The sequence below is a fragment of the Telmatherina bonti genome, assembly GCF_933228915.1.
Source record: "Telmatherina bonti genome assembly, chromosome: 2".
NCBI classification, from domain to species: Eukaryota; Metazoa; Chordata; class Actinopteri; order Atheriniformes; family Telmatherinidae; genus Telmatherina; species Telmatherina bonti.
The window spans coordinates 37361480-37375661 of NC_136620.1; the positions used below are offsets into that span (position 1 = coordinate 37361480).

The window sequence follows — 14182 nt, forward strand, 5'->3', positions numbered from 1 at the left end:
ACATTGCATTCAGCACATTTTGCCCCTTTTTCTGTGATATTTACTTACCAGTGACTTACCCATCCTTAGACCTGACTCAGCACTGCAGAGGCCGTCTGTCAGCGGTGAACTTTCAGTTGTTTCTTGTGCTTGAAGTGATTTAGCTTCGACTCTCCGGGAGTCGGAGCAGAAACGATCTGGTTCTCCTCTTTTGTGGTTGTGAGGTTAGATGGTCTGATCGTGCCTTAACTGCTGCATAAAGTCTAAATATAACCTCCCGGCTCCAAAGGAGGGTTTTGATGGTGAGGGTAAAATTGTAGTTTAACACAGAGACACACACACAGCACAGCTGGATTGCATTATGCTTTACTGGAGTCGCTTTTTGTTTAAACTTTGCAGAAATCATTAGGATGAATAACGGAGCAGTTTATGCATTTGTCACATAAATCTGAGGCTTCACACGTTACAAGCTGTAGGCTTCACTGAAACACACACAGAAGCCTTGTGATGGCACGACTAAGGCTAGAAGTACTAATATTCCTCTCTTCTCCAGTCATAACCACGGCGCTGGTAGGATATGAGCTATGCGTTGATGTCTAAGGGGCTCATTAAGCCCAAATGGACTGCCAGGTCTATTTTTAGCACATCTCCTCCCTTGCTATGCAGCCAGTCAGATTGCTGGGAGGTGATGTTATATGCTCTGATTGATGTGCCTTTGTGGAGGTACACCCATCTGAGTGGGTCCTTGTTGACCTGGCTCCAGCCAGCCCTCCGACCCTTGGGCTCCGGCGTTTCAGCTTTCAACGGTAGCATTGTGTGGAAATGAAAACGTCTGCCAGCGCTCCTTCAGACTTCATCACATCCACTGCTGACCGCCGTCTTAAGAATAGAGCTATTGAAGAGTCTGACATTATATGACGTAAAGAAAATGAAACTGTTTGCATTTCTTGGCCTGAGTATTGGGTTTCTTTTGCAAAGTTAGGAACAGTGAAGTTTAGGCCTGTCATGGTAACAAATTCTTCCATGCGGTTGACTTATTGCTTATTGCGACAAGCTGAGTGACATTTATACAGCGGTGAATGTAGAAGGAAGCTGGATCGCTCCACCAAGCACAGAACATCAGCAAATTGATTAGCGGAGGGCTAACGATGCCGTTTTGCACATAGTATTTGATACTTTTCTTTCAACGCTGTCGTTGAGATGTAGGTGTGTGTGCAGGGAACCAGCTCAGTTGACCAGTTAAAATGCAGAACTTGTTGATTATTAGCTTTGGTTGTTGCCCACAAACGCTGCAGAATGAGTTAAAAGTTAGGTCGGGGTCTTCATTTCACATGAACAGATCCCAGCTGGAGGTTCGTTCCCACCAGTGCAAATCCAGCCCAGAAGCGTCTGGGCGACGTGCAGATGACGTAGGAAGTATGTCGGTGTTTTTGTCCAGATGACGCTCCTGCTGACTGTTTTTGTTTTGATAGCGTCGCTGTTCATTTATGAACTCATCCAGTTACACGAGTCCAAAGCAGCATGATGAATAGCTAAATAAATAACTGGTGGAGATCATCACGCGCTGATACCCTGGACTTCATACTGGATTCCCAGCAGATGTTTTCCTCCTGGAAACGGCTTCTTTCTGCGGTCAGAGTGGCGTTTTGTGACACCTGTTAGCCGTGTAGTTTCTTCTGCTCTGCTTCCCAGAAGCTCTAAATTTCATGTTTTGATTTATAAATTCAGATGATGATCCTGTTGCATGTTTAAGATTCTTTCGCATCATCTTCAAAATGATATTAATATCAGAAATAAGATGTAAGAAATTATGTAGATGGAAGACATGGTCATCGGTCTCGTGAATCTTTAGTTCGGATGAAAACAGACGTGATAAAAAAAAAAAAAGAGCCTAATCTTTAGAGATTTGGCATTTAAAGAAAAATGAAAGTTTAATGGGATGAGTTTGTAAACTGCATTAGTTCCAATCGGAGCCAGACAAACGTGCACTTCCTGGTTTAAGTTTAAATTTCTCCCATTTTCTCTTCGTATTCCCAGATTGATCATTTAAGGAATGTTGCTACGATAAATTTCCAAAAGGGACCAAACTTTCCAAAGCAGTCTGGATCGTCACTCATTGTTTTAATTCTGAACCAAGACTGAATGTTGCTGCAGGGATTGATAGATTTTTAACCTTTTAATAAACTTTTTTATCAGTAAAATGGGCATAATAAGGTTTTACATGTGTACAGTATTATTTCACCATGTTTTAATCTCATGCGCTCCATGTGTTTGCTGTCTGTTGACAGATTAACCAGTCTGGTCGGGATTTAAGGAGACTGGGGGGGGACCAGTAATTGCTTTTGGACTTGGAAAATATTATGAATGCAACCCTCAGTATCAGTTGTCAGTGTAAGATAAGGTCATCACGTCATAATCCACATTTAAAATGTAAAAGTTTTTCCTCAGAGTTAAGTGGTTAAATGTCTGAGATCTTTCCGTCGCCGCCAGAGAGCAAGTACACGTCGAGCTCGAGGCTGTAACACATGACAATAGCTTGCGTGTTTGCTCGCAGCGGATCAGTGGATAAATTTTATAAGCGTGTGGCGCGGGACAATAGCTGGAGTGTAGCATCACACCGTGTGTTGTACTAGCAGCGCAGACCCTTCTGGTTGCCATGTGTCTCTCATTAGGCTCTCCTTGGCAGGCCTGGCTGCTTCCACAAGAGCGCCATTCTCCACCAGCGAGCGCCGCTTTCCTTCCCCTCATCCTGCGGCTGCTCGCCGCTCACATGGGCCTGAGATCAACGATGAAAACATGCTGATTGGTTTAGGGGGGAGGAGAAGAAGTAGCCATGATTAATGGATAGAAATCTCATCATAGTCTATTAAAAAGCTGCGTGGTGGAAACGGATGACGTAATTTACTGTGGCCTTTCCACTGTTCAAAAGAGCTGATTTATCATTATGGTTGCAAGAACATATAAAAATCAGCCTTTATACGACAAACTTATATATATTTTTAGCTGTGACAAAGTGCCTATATGCTAAAAATCTACTTTTATCGTCAAGATTCTGCCAAATTCAGATTATTTTGGCATAAGCAGTGACTTTATCTATTAATGTATTAAAAAGGTACAATTTTGCATAATATGTTAATGACAGCCCAGATAAAAATCCTGAATTTATTTGATAAAGGCTCCAGTGTGTGTGTGTGTGTGTGTGTATATCTATCTATCTATCTCTCTATCTATCTATCTATCTATCTATCTATCTATCTATCTATCTATCTATCTATCTATCTATCTATCTATCTATCTATCTATCTATCTATCTATCTATCTATCTATCTATCTATCTATCTATCTATCTATCTATCTAATATCTTTTACAATGAACTTGCAACCGCTTTGAAATGATCTTTCAGGGTTTGATGATATATTGATGTTTGTAGGAAAGTTTAAAATATTCTACATATTGATTTTAATCAGTTCTTTTATCACACACACCGCCACTGATGGTTTAATACTTGAAACCAACTGGAGGTGTTATGTAAATCCATGTTGAAGTTTACTTTTAAACTAACACGAGCTTGATAATTAGTCACCACACATTAGTTTTTACCTGTTTAAACTGTTCAGATTAATTGTAAATGGGAACCTGGAGATTGTAGATCTGTAGATGCTGGTTTGTTCTGTGCACTGGGAGGCGTTAAATCAGTGTTTGTTTCATGTAACGAACATGATCCAGGAAATGTTAAGCTGTACAAAAGCTTGACTCCAGGATCTTTTATGACAAAACTGGAACTGGAAACCTACTTTTGCTAAAATTGTGGTAATTTGCTTATAATAAACAGTGATAATTTCTGGGGGAGGAATGCTTGTACCCAGTAGGAACATAACATTTCAAATTGGTGTTTTTTGCTGAAATTACCTTTCATTACATCCTTGGCGTTTCCCCTAAAATAAAAATGTAGCATCAGTCTCTTTTTACTCCTAATAAAGAACTGAGAAACATTTCCAACTATGTCTAAATTTGACCACTTAGGCTGCAGCAGCTCCTGTCAGAGCGATGCTGGTTATTCAATGACTGACTGTCCCTCTCTGCTTTCACCTGCCCTCCATTCACTGCAGAGAGCACATCTCACACACAAGACTAATTGCATAACACGAAGAGAGTGTGTGTGTGTGTGTGTGTGTGTGTGTGTGTGTGTGTGTGTGTGTGTGTCTTCAGCTTTGTTCTGCTGGCTCAGGAGGATGATGAGGAGGAGAAAGAGATGGCCTTGCGCTAACCTCCCCCTCCACATTTAGATCCTCCCAGTCAGCACACCGTCATACACACACCTGAAAGGAAGCACGGGACCTTTTTGCACGTCTTCCATCTCTGCAGCAACTTTATTCTGGTTTCTATCTGTTACTGTCACTAAATAAATAAACCAAACTGCATAACCTTGTGAATATTACAGGTTAAGCTGTCTGTGTGTGGCAGCAGGTGCCCTGCAAGCGTGGAAAACCTAACAGCTGCCTTGTGGATAATGACTTTTTTGTGTTTGGTGGAGTGTTTTTAGTTGGTCAGATGGAAGGAAAAGGGTTGGACTGAATCCACCACCAAAACAATGTGCAGGGAGGCTGTATCGCCTCGAAAGGTGGCTTGGAAATTGGTTGTAGCAGTTGCTGGAGCAGCCTGTGGCTTCTCCTTTTCGCCTCTGGGAACAAGAGGCCCATTCGAAGAGAGACAGGAAGGGGCTGGGCGCCTCACTTCCTGTTTGCCGGGTTTGTCCCAGCCACGGGTGGGTTGGGTTGGATTGGGTTGGGGTGGGGGGGAGCCTAATTGAATGGAGAAGATGGTGTTAAGTAAGACTTTCTGCTCCAAGAGCATGCTTTATTCTCTCTTGTGCACGGCTGTGTGGTTGCATCTGGAATCCCCCCGTCCCTGTCCACCCTTTTGTTTATTTACAATCTTAAATGGCAGTAGGGCTGTGACGAAAGGCTTTTGTCCCGATTCGATTCAGATTTTGGGTTAAAATTGCGATTCTCACGATTCTTTGATGTCACTGATTTTTGTAGATTAAAAACAAAACAAAAAAATGTACAAAACTTTTTTTTTTGCTCGTCATTTTTCCTGTTTTCATGTAGGAAAAAAACAACACAGAAGCCAGACCATCATTCTGCTGCTGTAACGCCCCAGAAAACAAGTAAAAAGATCAATAAAAACAATAAAAATAACAAAAAATTTATAAGGTATTTATTTGGGAAAAAAAATTTTTTTTTTAGAAGCTGCTGTTATTGAGGCCTTTTGTGTGGCAGACAGATGTGCACACAGCATTAGCAGCAGCCCCCCCCCCCACCTCCCAGGTGCGATCCTTCTCAGCCATTCAGAGGCTTGTTTACACCTGAATCTGATGGCTTGGCCACATTATATTATACCGGCCCCCCGACAGCTCATCCTTTACAGAAGGATCTGTGGAGTACGGTGAAAATGTGTCCATTAGATATGGAAAAGTCCTTGCTCTGCTCTGGTGACATGTATTGATGCCACCTCCTTTCTCTTCTCTCCTTCCAACTCTGTTATATTTCCGTTCTTTAACAGCAGCAGCTGCCTCCACCCACTTCCTCGTCTTGCTCAATGATGCACCATCTGGCGACATCAGGCTTGCTTTTTGTTTGGTGCGATATATGTTGGTGAAAATATTCATTTTCATCTTAATTATTCCTAAAATACATTTAAAGCCTGTCTGAGTGTAGAGTTAGTTTGGCACAGCATGATTAGTCTGCTAGCAGATAAAAACAGGACATAATGCAATGTTTCCTCGGCTTCGCTCTGGTTTCACTGTCAGACACACGTTGCCTTTTCTTTGCCTCCTCACTCACACTCAACTCCGTTCCAACATGTACTTGTTGTTTGCGTCCCCCTGATTAACCTGCAGAGACTTGGACTTGCTGACATGTTTACTTGACCTTCTGCCATCGCAGAATTACCTGAGAACAAGTCTTCTAGTAGAACAGATCTTCTGTAACGCCACTTTTTCCTAAAAAAGACATTTTCTTATAACCTTTTATGAAAACACTGGTAAATATGCTGTATTTTATAATGTGATTAAATGGAGTCTGAAGGGACCATTTAAGACCTGTTTAATAATATAATGAGTGCAGTTTAATCTCACTGACTTGTTGGGGATGAAATGTGACTTGGATTCTAGTGATCTTTTTCATGTTTACCAGATTTATGTTGCAGGCCGGATTGGACCCACTGGTGGCCTGGTTTTGTTCCCTGGGCCATATGTTTGCCTCCCCTGCTACCTCTTGTTTTGAAGCCCCTGCTGTTTGTTTGCATGGATGTTACGGGAACATGAGAGACGACACGGGTGGTTTGGAAACACCTGGCTTCCTTCCAAGGATCTTCCTTGGACAGCTCAGACTTCCTCTCACTGTGACTTGTATTTCCTTCTCTAAGCTGATTAGAGGTTAAAACGCTCTTGCTTGACTGGATGTCCTTATGAGAAGCCCTGACTGGCTCATGTTTTTCCACCGTCTTGCTCTTTGGGTTGGTTAGCTGCTAGTTTTCCTCGGTCACATGCTTCTCACCTCTTTGGGTGCGACCGTTTCCGAAGCTTTCATCACCGCTTGTGTTAATCAAACTCAGACAATGCAGCAGAGTTTCCTACGTTATCAGATGGTGGGGAGATCTCGTCTAGTCATCAGGGAGGTGGATTTCATGTTTTTGTTTTCTGCTAGTCCACTGGATTTTTGGGCAAACAAACAATCTTGTGAGCATAGGATGTTTTTATTTTTGGCATATTTGGTATATATTTGATATATTTACATATTTGAGCAGAACAGAATGGACTTGTTTGTATTTTGGGTTCCTAATGATAACATCGCATCTTTGATGTTTTTTAATTAATCTCTAAGTGAACTCTGAATGATTTTACTTTGAAATGCAGCGCTCAGGTTGCTTTTGTTTGTGTGGAAGGAAAGGCACTAACTGTACCGTTATCTGGAAATGTCCCTGTCCTCCCAGTTTGACCGGGCGGCTGTTGTGATAAGAAGAGCAGTGAGACTCTCACAGGCAACTGTTCATACGCTCTCCGTTGCTTTTACACGTCATATGTGGAGTAAAAGTTGGAAACCGAAGGAAAATGAACATTTTATCCTTAATCTAAAGATTTAAAAAAAAAAAACACTTTAGTTTGTTTCTTTTCAAAGAGGAAAACAGGGAAAAAACACTAACATAACTGTTTATATTCATTTTCTCTCTTTAATTCCCTGTAAGACGTCACTTAATCAGACTGTAATTCATCTTTAATGAGAAAATATCCGGAATAAAGATGATTACTTAAATATGTGCTGAATATTTTTGCAGTGGGAACATTTATAGATTTTTATGAGCAGGATTCGAGTAAGAAAATAAAAAATACTTCATCTGACTGGGAAAATGATTTAAAAATCACTTTTAGCTCGTTCTCTGCCTGCAGGGTTGAAGTGCGACAGGATTGGCAGGAGTGGAATCAAACGCCAACATACCAGACAGCGTGATGGAGTTGAACTCTGCCTGCTGGCGCAGGAAATGGAGACGTTTCCTTCAGCGTTCGTCTCTCATGTCTGCTTGTTGTTGTTTTTATCTCGTAGACCCAGAGAACAGAGTTATGTAATCTACCTAGAAACCCGCTGCTGTATGTTAAGAAGTAGATTAATGCAGTTTGTGCTGTTTAGGCAGAAAGTTGAGCTTATCAACATTTTTCTTTTCTTTTTTTTTCAGGGATTAAAATCCATTTATGGCAAAGCTGCACATAAGGGGAAAAATGATATTTTAGGTGCACAACCCAAATTTGTGAAATAATTTAATAGAAAATCCTTAGAAATCTAAAATGCATATAAAACCATTTTATTACTTCAGTTTGTCTGTTTTTTATTTGTGCAAGGCAGCAATTTCACGAATAATCACTTAGCTATGCACAAAATGTTGAATTGTGGAAACATTTCATATTAAAAGTACATAAATTACAGCTCAGTAACTTTTAGCTTAAAAACTTTTTGTATAAACAAATAAGCAGCATTAACAGCAGTATCCTTAACAAACCAAAGATAAAAATATTTGTTCATTTTAACTTAAACATTAGTGGAATAAAATAAAATATGTGTAAATATATGTAATATGTGAATATTAGGGCTGTGATGAAATGCTTTCGTCCCGATTCAAATCCAATTTTTTTTTATGCCGATTTGATTTAAATTGCAACTCTTACAATTTTCGATATTGCTTATTTTTGTTGATTAAAAACAAAAAAATGTATAAAACTTTCTTTGCTCGTCATTTTTTCTTGATTTCAATTCGGAAAAAACAACCCAGTAGCTACACCATCATTCTGCTGCTATAATGCCCAAGAAGACAAGTAAAAAGATCAATAAAAATAACAAAAATTTTATGGTGGATTGATTTTATTTGGGGGAAAAAATATATATATATATATATATTTTTTTTTTTTTTTTGACAAAAAAAAGTTATTTTAAAATTGTGAAGCAAAAAATCCCAATTTTCGATTTTTCCACCCCTACTAAATATTAAACCAGTGGTAACACTGCAAACTACTGGCGTTTCCCTATTTGCACGTGTGCACGTGCAGTAAACATTTTATACGTTACTCATATTTGACGTGCACTGACGTGCAGTTTGAAATATGTGCAGGTCGCCCACGGGAGACTCTGAGCCGTCCTTGTCTTATGTTATAACATTTTTCTCATGTGTGTCACGGTGAAGCTGCACATGCTCAGTCAGGATGAAACCTACTCGTGTGGTGATGAATGGACTGTTTGCGACATTCCCCGTTCCTCTGCCGTTCTCCAGAACACAGTTTATTTTCCACGTTAAAGGAACATTCTGTACATTTCAGTCTTTTCTTGGAAATGCCATAGGTTAAGTGCATCCACATTTTGTAGGAAATCTGTGACTAAATGCCCTCACTTGGGAGTTAATGAGCCGGATCAGGGCAAGGCAACCTTGGAGGAGAAAACTGCACCACCCAGCAACCCCTACACAACCTCCTTGAAGATAAAACTCAACATCAGACCTTCATGTTTATTCAGTCTCAACCAATCTGGGATTTTCTTCTGATGGGCTGCATTTCTGTTCTCCTTGTTTTTCCCCAGTCAGATAAATCTCCAGGATCCACCCACTGGTTTTCTTGCTTTATTTGTTTTTTTTCCCTTTCATGAGCCATAAATAGAGGCCTCTGTTCCCCATGAAACCGATCATACCCCACCACACATGTCCTGTGCAAACATGGGTGCAACCCCAATCCGTTCTGCAAGATAGTATTTCTTTTTTCTGCATCCACCCCCCCCTTCCAACTTATTCTATGCTGCTCTCACACCCTCACATCCTCAGATCTACATGCTCTCACACCGACAGATGGCTTCTTGTACTCCTGAGCAAACATCCAACTGCTTCTGACCACAGCTCCTTCCCCTTTTCTCCTAATGCACCTCCAGCTTACGTCAAGACACTCCCCCCATTCCTGACTCCTAACCTCAGCTTTCCTCATTTAGTGGTTTTCCAGAAAACTCTTCGTGCTGTTGGTCCTGGTTCCTTTTTCTCCCTTTTATTTAATTACTCAACCACAACACTAGTAGTGGAAAGTAACTTATTAGGTTTTACAGTCTTAAGGGATGCTGTCATCACAAGTACAGTAAAATACACACACACACACACACACACACACACACACACACACACACACTCTGGCTTGAGCATCATCATCATTCTTATAAAACCTGGAATGGAAAAGTTAGTTTACTCTGTGAGGCTGGATGAGTTTCAGACGACGTCTGCACCGAGAGGCCTCTAGCAGGGCTTTTTATTTTCCTTCCCCACTTTAAAAAATGAAAATCTTTCCAGCATCAGGTTGCTGGGCTGAAATTTACCCCCAAAAATGTGAATTATTTAACTAAACTCAAACTGATGTGAAATTACCTTTACTTACAATGTATGCCACAAGATGGCAGCATTGATCACACACCCAGATGTTAATCTGTGTGTACAAGACCTGGAACGTTCCTCTCCTGCTATCTGGACTCCGCTGCCAAACCATCCACACACTGATATGTTTCACTGGAGCTGTAATCTGCAGGTGATGTTTTGGTTTGTTCCAGAAATGTTCAGAATTTTATCAGCCCTTGGAAAATCTGAGTTTGTGTGTGTTCAAGCGTCTTCGCCAAGGTTATCGCATGCTTCCCAGAAAAAGAGACAGTCTTTCCTTCCTCTCTTCTCAGGTTTGATAAAGTTTGGGGAAGACTTTGAGGGGGGTGCAAGGTTTTAACTCTTAACTGCTTGTATCTGTATGAATGAAGGCTGCAAGCTGTGTGTGTTTTACGCACACCTGCCTCTCTGTCAGAGTTCCTTCTGTCATGATTAATCTCCTGACACTGAAGGAGTGACCTTCACCGCAGACCATTTCTCTCTCGCTCATGGTGTGAAGATGCTGAAATTCTCGCTGCGCTATATGAACACGACGCAGCAACTTTTGACAGATTAATTTACCCGTTAAGCACCCCCCCCCTATCGCCTCTATCAGCTTTGTTTCAAAGCAGACCTTGCACTTGACTCTTCGGACTTGCAGGTACTCTGTCTGTGTATGCTCTTATTTTTGACAGACATGTTTGGCAAATAACAAAATATTAGATGGATGAAGAAAGTCTTCTGCTGAGGAATGCAGGGAGGAGTGCAGTTGGCGCCCAGGGCATGCTGTGACAGCCTCCCACCCTGATTCAAACTCTTTCACTTTTATCACCCAAAGTTTTTTTTCTCTTTCTTTATATTTAGCTCAGTTTTCTGTTCTTTTTTTTCCACTTCCTTGGTCCTCAGTTGATCTCTTCACCCCTCCTTCATCTAACTAATCTCAACATTCTCCCTTCCTGCCTCCTCATTCCTCCTCCCATTTCAGATTCATCATATTCCATTCTGGCTCATGAATCTTTCTAGTATCCATGGTGAATGTAATTTAAAATGTCTGGTATTTCTCATCTCGTGTCTTCTCCTTCTGCCATGAAGCAGCGAAAGAAAAGGCCTCCTCACGTGCATGCCTTACAGTTTGCACAAATGCTCTGAAACCCACATTATGCTGACTTCAGATTGCATGAAGCATGCAGAAATAGCAAAGTTGCAAAAGCAGACGCAGCTATATTTTTCCTCATGTCCCATTGCTGGTGGGATAACTGAAGCCCTGACGTGTTTGCTCGTGAAGCGCGACGACTCTGACAAGTCCAGCCAAAAGCGACACTTTGTCGGACTTGTGCTCTTGACCTTCTTCAGTTTACTCTTCATGTCGCCTTTGCTTCTCCTCGCTCCTTTGTTTCGCCAGGTTGTGTGTGCAGAGAGTGATGGCATGTCTTTACATGCAGCCTGTCCTCTTCAGGAATGCAGAGCTTGAAGAGATGAAGCCAAGGAGGCTGAGAGCGAACAAAGGAAGGAAGAAGGAGAAAAAAAACAGACGAAATGCGCTGCTTTCTATAGAACTACTTTAATTTTTTATTTTAAGAGCAGAGCTTTTTGTGCCTGGTGGATGTGTGTTATGTGGGAATTGCTCAGCAGACGGCACGTTTAACACCTGTTTATACAAAGATGTAAAGGTTTATTAACTTCCAGTAAACGTTACAGTTTGACACTGGTTTTGTTTGAGTGTTTGCACTTCACCGGTGTTTGATGAAGGCCACACACGGTCCGGGTTTTGCGGCACTCGAGCCATTTATCTGTAGTTTTGCTAAAGCGTAAGGTGATGAGTGAAATGACAGAGTTCTAGATTAGCCAAACTTCTTCCGGGATAAGTTCTTGTTTTCTTTTTAAAAGGGGAGAGTGGATGCACATGATGTATTTTTGTGATAATCTTCAAGCATACAAAGCGTACCTCTGATTCATGAGAGGGAATTAGAGCGCAGGTCACTGGGTTCAGTGTCCCTCGGCCCTGCTGACCTTTTATCTGGTTCTATAGAAACCTCTCAGGGCTAAAGGCCTTCAGTCTCTGCTGTTTTCACTGGCTAAGACCTTACCTAAACACACTCCCAGCAAGCCCAGAATGCAACACCAACAGGTCTTGGATCTCCTCTGCCTCTTTTCTCTCTTTTAATTCGGTTGTTTTTTTTGTTTTTTTTTACATGGTTGGACGCCTCTCTCCATCCATCATTTTGATCACGGTGATGATTGGTTGGAGCTTGATTTTTCTGGCTCAGGACTGTTACCAGGCTCACACATCAGGCACATCTGCTTCGGCTGTGACTCATCCACTGCTCGCCTGGAGTCGGTGTTTTCCTTTGTCTCCAGCTGATGGAATTTGTCGGCTGATTTTCAGACCCAACCTGTCGAGCCAGCCGTCCGCCTCATCGAAGCGAGCACGCCAACGCCGTCCACACAAATAACATTCTTATTTATGATGGTTTTGTGGCAGCTTACCTTGTATTACTTATATTAATGAAATATTTTGTCCAGATTTTTTAAATATTCCATTAGATTTGAAGGCATCATCTCATCCTGACATATGAGCTCCTCCTAACTGGTGCGATATGACGTCAATACTCGGATGGTTTGAAGTTTTCAGATGCCTCCTCCACCACATCACTTATTTTCCTTCTTTTATCTGTTGGTACGATCAGCATTTGCTCTGGTCATCGAACAATTTTTATATTTTCTTTTAACCTTTTCAGATAAAGCCTGAACACATCATAACACGTGGTGAATGATGTCAATGTTTCCATGAACTACTTTTCCTTCATCTGCATTTTCGTAACCGTACTTTCGTTACCTGGTTGTTGTGAAACGTTTCGCTTTGCTTTATTATTCATTTGTTTTTTGTACTTTTATTTTAAGGCCACATGAACTCATCATGACCTGCGTATCTCATAAAGCCAGAATTAAATTGCACTCATGTCTAATTGTTTTTGATCAACTTAACGTAATTGGACCGGCTTCTTGGTACTGTTTAAATCAGGCTGCAAGTGGTGAAGTTCATAGATGCACTTTGTGGGATAATAATCAGAGGATTACTGTTGTGTGTATAGAAAATATTTGATTGTTTTATGATCTTTAAGTCATTCTTTTAAAGTATTGTTTAGAAAAACTTTTAATTTACATAATTAGTCGATAATTTAGTCATTTTTAATCCTTCCATGACTTAAAATGCAGTATGTTGCCCTATTTATTTTTTTAAAGTATAAGTGCATTAGTAACAAACTGACTTTGTATCCTGTTGTGGCTTTTTGGTCATTTTGTCATATTTTCTTTGTGTGTGTGTTTGTGTGTATGTGGATGACATGACTATAGTAGACACAGCAGCAAAGCGCCTGCAGTTTGCATGTGCAGAGACAGAGTAAACGCTCTAATACCATGTGCATTTTGAGCCTGCTACTTGCAGACATTAACACACTGAAAATAATGCTAACAGTAGAGAAGCTTTAGTCCTGTTGGCCACTAGGAGTGTGACGTCTCACAATTCGATTAGATGACAATTGAAGGTTCTACAATTCGATTATTAAATAATTATCTGGATTTTTTTCTCACTCTGTGTCAACCTTTTATAATTCTTTAAACTCCATTCAGTTTCCATTCATTCAAGTAACCAAACAAATTTATCTCCAAGATTTATTTACTCATTTCATTAAAAAAAAAAAACACACAACACACATCGAATATATTTCTCATATTTTCTTTAAAAATTTCCATGAAATCTACAGAAAAATGTGTTGGTAGTAGTTAAGAACAACTGCCTCCTCTAACCTGGGCTGGAAACCGCTGCTGTCACATGTTTGTAGGATTATTATTATTTTATTTTATTTTGTCTTTAAACGTCTTACAAATGCAGGAGGTCTTATCTGTTCTCCTGTCCATAACCAATATGTTTCACCAGCCTTCAGACCTGCTGAGTAAATCCCATGCCCAGTAACAGTGGCTGCAAGGCTAGCTGCTCGCTTCCTGGTATTTTAAACTATTTTGGCCACTTTTAAATTCCTCCGACACTTTACAGCTGTGTTTCTGTCATTGAGTTGTCATAAAAATAATCTTTTTTTAAACATTTACAAATTGAAAGTAATTGGATTATGATGAATTTAAAAAGTAAACCCTGATTGGCAAGCCTAGGTTTGTGTGTGATACATGTTCCAGATCAACACGTTTTCTGACTTTAGTGTCATTTTCCCTAAATGTGAGTTTTATATGTTCAGGACTTTGTCCGTCTTGCTGCTC

At 40.6% G+C, this 14182-nt stretch overlaps 1 protein-coding gene across 2 annotated transcripts in view; it reads left to right on the forward strand.

The window, feature by feature from the left end:
* Nucleotides 1–14182, forward strand: part of mob2a (MOB kinase activator 2a) — a gene marked incomplete at its 5' end in the record, with an annotated part of 62405 nt that overhangs the window by 31403 nt on the left and 16820 nt on the right. The window lies entirely within an intron of this gene.